The sequence below is a fragment of the Oncorhynchus mykiss genome, chromosome 5, assembly GCF_013265735.2.
Source record: "Oncorhynchus mykiss isolate Arlee chromosome 5, USDA_OmykA_1.1, whole genome shotgun sequence".
Lineage (NCBI taxonomy): Eukaryota > Metazoa > Chordata > Actinopteri > Salmoniformes > Salmonidae > Oncorhynchus > Oncorhynchus mykiss.
The window spans coordinates 43,079,062-43,090,514 of record NC_048569.1 but is presented as its reverse complement, the minus strand read 5'-3'; positions in this window follow the sequence as shown (position 1 = coordinate 43,090,514).

Here is an 11,453-nt window from a genome sequence, read left to right as displayed (position 1 = left end):
TGTGATTTACAATAATCTACATTGGTAGTAGGTCAGTCAGAGACAATAGGCCTATCATTGTCATGCGTCTAATTGGCCTATTGCTCAATGGAATGAGACAGCCTGCCCCAGCCTACTTACTTAATTGGCAATCAAGTTCAAAAAAGTAAGTTGAATCAGCAGGTCGAACTCGGATACTGAGAGTGGGATGGATAAACAAAAGGCAGGACCAAGTGATGCACAAAAACAGGCTTCAGAATGCAGAGGAACAATTTACAGTGTCTGTGTTCAATGCTACTTTGATATTGCAACCACACAACTCAAACGCCGGTTCACCAGTACGAATGAAATCGCAACCCTCTTTCTTTGATTGAGCCGTCAAGAACTGTTGTCTGCTAAAGATTACAATCTGTTTGCATCTGCCAGTTTATTGGCTGCCCAATATCCAGACGACTTGAACCCAGAGCTTCCTATACAGTTAATATTTTTCCGTAACGTGTTGAGGCTGGAAATGAAGGAGAATATGAGGTGAAGCACCAATCCCTTCTGCCCAGTTTCCCTGACGTTGCTACTGCAATCCAACTATTTTTAACCATCCCTGCAACTGTCACTTCTGCAGAGAGATCGTTCTCTAAACTAAAACTCATAATGAACAACCTCAGAAGCACAACGTCTCAGGAAAGACTGTCTGGGTTGTCAATACTCAGTACAGAAAACAATTGGGCCCGCAACCTGGACCTACAAGCTGTGGTGAAAAAATTTGCACACAAAACTGCAAGGCGATGCATTCTGATACTGTAGCAATAGGCCTCTAAATTGATTTTTTTTTAGAGAATCACAGACCCAAAGAGATACTTTTTTCTAAAATAAGGAAATGGTGAAAAAAACAACAACTTATAAATACTCTTAAGGATCCGCCACCTTTTTTCAATTTTCACCTAAAATGACATACCTAAATCGAACTGCGTGTAGCTCAGGCCCTGAAGCAAGGATATGCATATTCTTGGTACCATTTGAAAGGAAACACTTTGAAGTTTGTGGAAATGTGAAAGGGATGTAGGAGAATATAACACAATAGATCTGGTAAAAGATAATACAAAGACAAAACCAACCGTTCTTTTGTATTTTTTTTGTACCATCATCTTTGAAATGCAAGAGAAAATCCATAATGTATTATTCCAGCCCATGTGAAATTTAGATTTTGGCCCCTAGATGGCAGCAGTGTGTATACAAAATTTTAGACTGATCCAATGAACCATTGCAATTCTGTTCAACATTTTGTATCAAGACTGCCCAAATGTGCCTAATTTGTTTATTATTATCTTTCATGTTCAAAAATCTGCATTCTCCTCAAACAATTGCATGGAATTCTTTCACTGTAATAGCTACTGTAAATTGGACAGTGCAGTTAGATTAACAAGACTTTAAGCTTTCTGCCAATATCAGATATGTCTATGTCCTGGGAATTGTTTTTGTTACCTAAAACCTCATGCTAATCACATTAGCCTACGTTAGCTTGACGGTCCCGTGGACGGGACACCGATCTCCCAAAAAATAAATAATAATAATAAAAAATTGGATTGAATTATACTGAACAAAAAATATAAATGGTATAAAAATATAAAATATAAATCCAACAATTTCAATGATTTTACTGAATAACAGTTCATGTGAGGAAATCAGTAAATTGAAATAAATTCATTAGGCCCTAATCTATGGATTACACATGACTGGGAATACAGATCTGTTGGTCACAGATACCTTAAAAAAATGGGCCTCAGGATCTCATCACAGTGTTTTTGTGCATTCAAATTGCCATGGATAAAATGCAATTGTGTTCGTTGTCCGTAGCTTATGTCTGCCCATACCATGAGAGTAAATACAGACTGATGTATTGATAAAAGTCCTCTTGTCTTAGAGAGATTATCAAAACGTCACTATAGGGTAAGCCTACACGAAACACAGCCCTTATTTGAGCAGTTTCTAAAATCCCATATGGGAAAATTAATGGTGGAAAAAAAGATTGGAACCATTTCCCTGTTTGACCTCTAGGTTTTATGGGTATTATGACTCATACTGTGGTGCTCTGTTTGTGTAGTCTATTAGCTCATTTTTTTCCAGTTGTCTTGAACTCACTGAAGTCTGAGATTTCCCAGTTCCGAGTTCCAGTTGTTTTGAATGCAACAGAAGTCATGATGGATTGCCAGTATGGACAATGTATTCAACCTTTTCTGGCCCATGGTGTTGCGTGTGAATGTTTATCCTTGTAAGCTTGGACAAGAGGCCCTTAAATCCAGACTTGGACCACACACCCTCTCCATTGAATATCAGGCAGGGCAAGCAAAATAGTGATTACTTTGTAATGCTTGCAGTTAGTCACTGATTCCTTCCAAACCACTCATTGTTGTCAATTTCCAACTTGTTTATGTCCAAATGGCCAATTAGCACCAATATATTTTATCTATAATTTGTCTTCATATGACAATGATTGAAAAGGATTTGCCAGTAGTTTGTCGACGTGATGGGTAATGATGACTGCTTGTCTAGCTTGCTAGCTAAGATTTTGAAAGTACGATGTTGACATGATCAGTCCAATCAAATACAACGTGATTTGACATAATTTTATCTGTGACCAACGCCCTTGAGCCTTCTTGGATGGGCACGTCTTATGTAAATCTATGGCAGCACCCAAGGAGGCTTGACTGCCTAGCTCTCCCTGTAGATTCTGCAATGACGTATTGTCCCCATGAGTGATAGAACACTGACCCAATCACGGCGCAACAAGAGAAGATTACCAACGCCTACGCTCTGTATTTTCCTCTGGCTGCCCCTCCACCACAGAAAGCATTGAGCTAGGTTGAAACACCTGAATTTTGGAGCTGCCTTCCTCAAGAAATCAAAAATGTTTGTATTCTGTTTTATTAACTCAATATTTTTTTTTTACATTGTTTGCAAACTGATATGTGAAACATATTTATGACAAAATAACATGCAAAACAGGCAACAATATTGTATTATTTTTTTGTATTTTGTATTGTATTTCTTTTTTAGCTTAACAGGTGGGGTGACGTGCCATTACGTTAGCGCTCAGCATCCTATGACATCCTATTGGGTGTCAGCCAGAGTTATTTAACAGTACATTTAGTGAATGAGCAAGCTAGGGACGTTGATATGGCATAATATTAGGAAAGTGTTTATTTCCAGTAGGTGTATTTGATGGGTTACGGTTTTGTAGCTAGCTTGGCTGGCTAGCCACATTGGTAACTACTGGCTGGCTAGCTAGCTATGACCAAAGAGATGACAGAACATTTTTCTGACTGGAGCACATTTCTTCTGACAGTGACACAGGGACCCCTTGTTGACTGAAGCGGAACTTCAGTAAAACATTATTTTTGACCCTTTTTTCAATTAGCAATAGTGGTAGAACTGACAAAATGAAATTAATCATAGAGAAATTAATCATATAACCTATTACATTCTACAGGTTAACATGCTTGGCTCCTGTCAGTTATTTCATTATAAGTTATGCAAGTGTTTGTAAAAAAAAAAACTACATATTATTAAAATGGTGAAATTATTGTCTCTCACAATGAAATCAGGGAGGGGACTGTTGATCGGTCTTCGTCTCCCTGGCCGTCCTTCCTTCTTTCTGTTAGTCACGTGCAACATCTCAGGAAGCACTGGCCTGATTTTGATGAGTGATGCGTCTTGCCATAGAGATCCGACATTTACAAAATTACATTGACTGGCCCAAGGCGTGAGCTATAGTAATTAACTGAAATTTGTGAGTCACACCAGAGAAGAAGAGGCAAAGAGAGAGGGATAACCAAAATCTGTCTTCTCCAGCAAGTGGCAATTTTTCTTTGGCACGTGAAAGAGATACCCAGGCTTACTGCCTTCCATTTTTTTAGACATTTATTTTGATTGTTAGAGCTGCCACCTGAATAATCTGTGTTGCGCAATCGATAACTGAAATGTGTTAGTCACACACACAATAACTCAGTTAGCCCAAGGGGTGGGGGATGGGGACGGGGGGCATGTTAACTATGCCTTATTTTATTGAGTTTTTATATTTACTTGGGGCCCGATTCCGACACCAGTTAAGCGTGCATAAATGGAACTTAATTCCCTCTTTATGCACTTTTCTCTTGAACCTTGAACTGAAGCATGAGAATAGCAGGTACTTAGGGTATAGCCTACTATTGTACACTATTCTTCCTATTCTATTTTTATGTACACTAATCTTCCAACATTACCAAGGGTTGAAGAACTGAATGTGGCAATTTTCTGAATTAATCAAACCACCTTTTTCTTTTTTTTCGAGAATAAAGGCTCTCCAAACCAGTTTTTTATGATTCATAATTACTTTCCTAAACCTAAATAATTTACAAGATCAGAGTATTTACCAATTGGTGCAGAAACGGAGGCAAATATGTATGTATTTAGATGGATTTCTTTCATTGTTCCCTAATATCCTGAACCCGTTCTCTCATGTCTGTCCACAAAATTATAACTAAAGTGGACACCATATTCAAAGGGATGGCTTAAATGTACTGAAAACCATATTGAATGAAAACTCCACGTGAAAATATTTAGGCCAGTAAGTGGGAGGGTTTTCAGGGGTCGAATTACATTCATTCAGCATGCGCAACGGAACCATGCCTGCAAAGCCTGTTATAGGCACCTTCATAAGGTAAGTCTGAATACCAACTACTGGGAAGTGCGCAGTAAAGGCGTGCGTAAGAAAGGCCCGTAGCTACTTACTTTTTCTGTTGCATTGTCAAGAGGTTAAGTTATCTGTCCTCAAATGTTATGTATTCTCAAAATCTCACATTAACCGGTAGAACTGAAGAAATGAAAAAAAATCATAAAGGTCTTATTTCATTTCTGTACGCTACAGTTTCTTTATAGCCTCGGGGCTTTGTAGCGTTTTATTTGTCATGTTTGGAGTTGTGTTGCTCTGTTATGTTGAATTTTTCTTCACTGTTGACAGGGCAACGGCCCTGGTCGTGTCAGTACACAGTAATTGTAATTGCCCCTACAAACTTTTCATTTATAAAACAGAGTATGTGGCATTGATATGAGTCAGAAACACACTGTCAAAATTGACTACAAAGTGTAAATAGGACAATTTTCGTCATAAAGTCAGTCTTGTCCAAAACTTTTTGGTGAGTTTTGTGAGACTTATGGTCATGACTGCATCACAATGTAAATGAAGGTTGGATTTGTTTCAATCCTGCCCACAGCTGGCAGCACACAAGTAATCATCAATTAAGAATAGGGCAGTGGTGGTCATGAAATTATTGTCATGCAAAAGACTGCCGGTCTCACAGTAATTTACCTTTAATTAACATTAACACTTGTGCTCTGTTCCTTGCCTCAGGCTGCACAGCTGTTCTCTCATCATTTTTACCCATCAAACTATTCTCAATTTCATCTTGTCTTAACTAGTATGTCAAATAAATTTAGATTTAGAATGGCCCATTATCAAATGAGCAGGAACAGAGGCAGGGGAAAAAATACATGTCACCTGTATGCACTCGAATGGGGAATGGGGAATGAATGAGGAATAGGGAATGAATGGGGAATAGGGAAGGAATGTGGAATGGGGAATGAATGAGGAATAGGGAATGGAGACCGCTTGCTTTCCACCAGCCCGTTTTTCAATGATGCCAGGTAGGCTACTTCGATTTTATAGCGGAGCATGTGTTTAATATGAGCAGCTGATAAATAAATATGAGAGCACTTATTTCACTCCAAGCATCAACCACTGTTTGAGGAGCACATAATAATACAGTCCACACTCAAAGACAATTACTCAAAATGGTTTCATTTTGGAGTATAGGCTAGACCAATTATGTGCCAAAGACATCTAAAATCAGTTTTGTTTGATGTTTTTCTGCCATGCTTAATATGCGGTAGGCTATGTATTGTATAACGAACGGCACAATCATAATTTGAATGATTTTTTTTACAGGCTTGGGTTCATATGCCTATGCATATGTGTAAGCTCTAAATTAATCATCACGTTAAAAAGCTGTACAAGGCCATTAGGACCAAAGCATGCCCAGCGTGCATAACAGGAGATTACCATGATTAAACTGTCCCATGAAATTTACTGCAGTCTCATGATGTCACGTCCTGACCTTAGTTCCTTTTTTATGTCTCTATTTTAGTTTGGTCAGGGCGTGAGTTGGGGTGGGCATTCTATGTTTTTGTTCTATGTTTTGTATTTCTGCTTTTGGCCTGGTATGGTTCCCAATCAGAGGCAGCTGTCAATCGTTGTCTCTGAGAACCATACTTAGGTAGCCTGTGTTCCCACTATGATTTGTGGGTAGTTGTTTTCTGTCTCTATGTCTGCACCAGACAGAACTGTTTCGTTTTCGTTCGTTCTCTTGTTATTTTGTTTTTGTGTTCAGTTTAAATAAATATTAACATGGACACGTACCACGCTGCATATTGGTCCGATCCTTCCTACTCCTCCTCAGAAGCGGAGGAAAACCGTTACACATGACTGCCTGTGTGGCGGTAATGTGGTAAATTTGGGTTGGCTTTGGATATCGCTATGGGGCTAGTTTGGGACCATCAGTAAATTACACAATGTGCATCGAATAATATGTTAAAATCCCAATAGTCCTAAATTTCAATGACTTAAAAATCTCAAACCAACTATAAATTGTAGAAATTCATGTACAAATATTGAAAGCATTTAATGAGAATTCTAAAAGGTGTGCAACATGAAGAAATTGTCTCATTTACATTTTGTAATTTATTGATGTTCCCTAATTAGGCCCAGAGAGAGGCTATCCAAAGTCAACGTCAGGTCGCACACCACCCACCTAAAGATAATTGTCGAACATTGTTGATTAACTCTTCCCACCTGCAAACACACAAACGAGACATCTAACCACACCCCGAAACCAACTCACGTTTGAATTCAGTCATGGCCGCAAGCATTTCTTAATTAACCAAATCTAAAATGAGGCCAAATCAGGAAGTGCAGTCCCCCTTTACAACTAACTAATGACATGTTGACCTGCTACCTTGCTACCTTTCAGATGAGCCAAGGAGGAAGACAGATAAGAACAGCAGCAGCCAGGGGCAAATGGTAGGGAAGAGGATGATCACCCAGACACAGGCCCAAAACAAGTTAAGCTACCCAAGTATCCCCTTGACCGTTTTGGATTGCAAAACTAGAGACACACCAGACACAGAGACAGCATCAGCAGGGTAAATGATGGAGAGAGACACCAGACAAGACACAGAGACAGCAACAGAAGAGTAGGATCTGATGGAGAGAGACATACCAGACAAGACACAGAGACAGCAACAGAAGAATAGGTGATGGAGAGACACACCAGACAAGACACAGAGACAGCAACAGAAGAATAGGGGATGGAGTGAAACACACCAGACAAGACACAGCAACTGTAACGGTTTTCCTCCTCTTCTGACGAGGAGTATGAAGGATCAGACCAATGCGCAGCGTGGTAAGTGTTCATGTTATATTTATTAAACTGAATACAAAAATAACACAGGAGAAACCACGACAAAAACTAAACAGTCCTATTCAGTGACAAAACAGGAAACAACTACCCACAACCCATAGTGGGAAAACAGGCTGCCTAAGTATGGTTCTCAATCAGAGACAACGATAAACAGCTGCCTCTGATTGGGAACCATATCAGGCCAAACACAGAAATACAAAAACATAGAACAACACATAGAATGCCCACCCCAACTCACGCCCTGACCACACTAAAATAGAGACATAAAAAATGAACTAAGGTCAGGATGTGACAGCCACAGAATAATCTAATATGATGGAGAGAGACACCAGAAGAACAGAACAGGTCATAAGAGAAGAGTATAGACAAATGCGACAGCAAAAAAACAAGAATCTGAGACAGCAACAGATAAGACAGACAGCAACAGACGAGACACAGTGAAAGTGACTGAAGAGGGCAGATGGAGAGTGAACAGAGGTGGCTTGAGTACACAGTAGACTGTATCAATTCAAGCTGCTCCATAGACTCTAATTAGTTGTATTTATTGCACAAATTATAACAGTAGAAATATAGACAGTAAAAGAGTAAAACATGGTTTACAAAGAATTTGCAGGTGAGGTGAAAAAGCCTATTCATATTAAAACATTTGTTTATTTTTTACACTTTTTACAAGCAGGACAGGATGTGAGAGAGTAGACAACAGAGACATCAACAGACGAGGGCAGACGAGAGACAGAAATAGACAACACAGAGAAAGCAATGGACAGAGACAGAGGACAGGTGAGCACACAGCAGACTGTATCGTTGATATGTCCCTGGTTGAAACAAGAACAAACAAAAGGGGGGGATGAGAGACACATATTTAGGCTCATTTCAAGTGATATGACAACGGTTATGTCATCAAGTAGTAGTGATATATTGATTACAATGACCACCTTATCAAACTGTTTTTGGATGTGTTTGTAATGGCATAACTGGTATCAGTAGAATTGACAATGTCTTGTCTAAAGAGAAATTACTCACTGGGAAAAGCAGGCTTTGCTATGCTATTTAGATTGCATTGTTCTTACCCAATACCCAATAATCTGTTCCCCCTCCCCATCTACAGACTCTGATAACTTTGACATTTTTAAGAAAGACCTTGAAACCTTTTTAGCCGTACTTTTACTTAGGTTGCTTTTAGTCATACTTTAACGTGTACTCTAATAATCGGGAAGCAAGTACAGGGAGTGAATTTAATAAAGTAACAAACATGGAACAACACAAGTAGCGTACAGACATGAAACATACAAACAAAAACAAAAACGCCTGGGGAAAGAACCAAAGGGAGTGACAGATATAGGGGAGGTAACGAGGAAGGTGATGGAGTCCAGGTGATTCTCATGAGGTGATGGTGGCAGGTGTGCGTAATAATGAGTAAATTGGCTACAACGAGCGCCAGAGAGGGGGAGCGGGAGTAGAAGTGACACATGCTATCTATTTTAGTCTCTCACATCCACTGTTATTTTATTATTGTTTTACTATTTTAATTTGTCTCATGTACGTTTTATTCATGTATTTATTTTTCTCACCTTTTATTATTTGATTTGTGAAGCCCTTTCAAATGCACCCCCTGTAAGAAATGTGCTCTATAGATAAAGTTGGGTTTTGATTTGAAACAGACATGCATTGCAATGCTGTAAAATCCTCGAGATAAGATAATATGACAGATCTTATCGCAAGGTAGGGTAAGTAAGTAACTCATAAACCTAATTTGCATGGCAAGATCAACAACAACACGTTGATAACAGGGCCCCTATTTGAATAATGTCATCATTACACATTTGTGATACATGCTGATGACTACTGGAGGCATTGTCCAGACAGGCCTACTTTCTGCTGGGTCAGTGCTATCCGGTATCCTTGGGACGTCCCTACCCTAACCCTAGCCTTAACCATAACCCTTACCTTAACCATTTTACATTTCAACTATGGGCTAGGGACGTCCCAAGTTGTCCAGGATAGAGTGGACCCTTTCTGCTGGTCTGGCTTTTCAAAAGCATTGTGACTCCTCTTTGCTTGTCACGGGATATTGTTTCTGCTATTTCAGCTTCAAACACATAGAGATCCTATTAAATTACTATTCCGATTCCTAATTCTATGTTCAAACATGTCAATCAGATATCTAATAATCATACTACAGAGAACACAAGCTGTCCCGAAAGCTGTCTTTCTGCTTTTTTACCGTGTCATGGTTCCACTTCACTGATTATTAAGGTTTTGTTCTTTTACTTTCCCAGACTCAGGGCTGTACAGCCCCGTCACCGAGGCCTCAGGATGATGCCTTTTGGGTCAGATGGAGCTTGTAGCATTTAGTGTGAGGTGGGTGTTATATTGTGTAATCTAGAATCATGTGTCAAGCCTTGTCATGGCAAGCGACTTCCACTTCTGGTTTTAGTCAAATTTACTTGTTTTTCTATTTTTGCCATTGGTCATCTTAGCTGAAAATATGGTTATAACGTGCAACGTAGAGAAATTATGCACAATTCTAAACAGATTAACATGATTGACAATGACATATTGTACATAGCTTTGGCATGTTGGTTACCAGAGTACTCTACTAAATATTTTTTCTTTGGCTCCCATGTCAAATGAGTATTGGATAACACGTTTAAGGGGTCCTTATTACAGTGTAACTACATTGTAATTACACTGTACCAAGCATTGTAGTTAACTGTAACAACTCAGAGTTACAATGTAATAGCAACATGTACCTGGTAGTAATTGCGGTATCTAATTACAGAAGTGTAGCAACAAATGCTTGTTATAAATGGGCAGGTTTCCACTAAATTCACCAACTTAGTGCTTCGCTTCTTCTCAGCTGCATTCGATGTTGTGGCTAGCACTTGCCCCCAAAATAAAGCGTACCATCTTGGTAAACTTGGTTGAGCTGACAAAAAAAACAGATCTAAAACGAGTGTCATCCCTGACGAGGAATAAGACAGTATTTTCAAAGCGTAGTACATATCATGTAAAGTACAATAAAATTTTGAGTTGTTTGCCAGGATTTAGCTAGTTAAAATGACGTGCAAAACTTAGTAATTACATTGTACAAATATTACACATACTCTGTAGTGTACTAGTGAGTTTATTCTCCCACTTGGATTTCTAGAAGCTTTAAATTGAGTCAGGTTGTCAGGATGGGTAATGTACTATATAAGTAGCAAGTGCTCCTCAAGATACACTTAATGATAACTAGCTAAATCTTGTGTAACACTTAGTAATTACAATGTACTCATGCACATCTGTACATCTGTGATGTACTAGTGTGTTTATTTCTCACTTGGATGGCGCTTTCAGAAGCTAACGATTAGATCATCACGATGTGTAAACATACTTCGTAGGTACACTATAATTACAAGTAAGTATCCTTCAATATACATTTAATTTTACCTAGTTAAATCCTGTGTAACACATATGCTGATCTACACAGGCATCCCAATTCTGATCTTTTTTTCAATAATTGGTCTTTTGACCTATCAGATCAGCCCTCAAAAATATCTGATGTGATTAAATTAGGATTAAATCTTAATCCTGTATTGACACTTTGCATGATTGATGGTTCGTCTGAGGGCATAGCGGGATTTCTTATAAGCGTCCAGATTAGTGTCCCGCTTCTAGAAAGCGGCAGCTCTAGCCTTTAGCTCGATGCGGATGTTGCCTGTAATCCATGGCTTCTAATTGGGATATGTACGTATGGTCACTGTGGGGACGGCGTTGTCGATGCACTTATTGATGAAGCCGATGACTGAGGTGGTATACTCCTCAATGCCATTTGATGTCTGTGCTAGCAAAACAGTCCTGTTGCATAGCATCCGCGTCATCTGACCACTTCTGTATTTCCTGCTTTAGATTTTGATTGTAAGCAGGAATCAGGAGGATAGAACTATGGTCAGATTTGCCAAATGGAGGGCGGGGGAGAGCTTT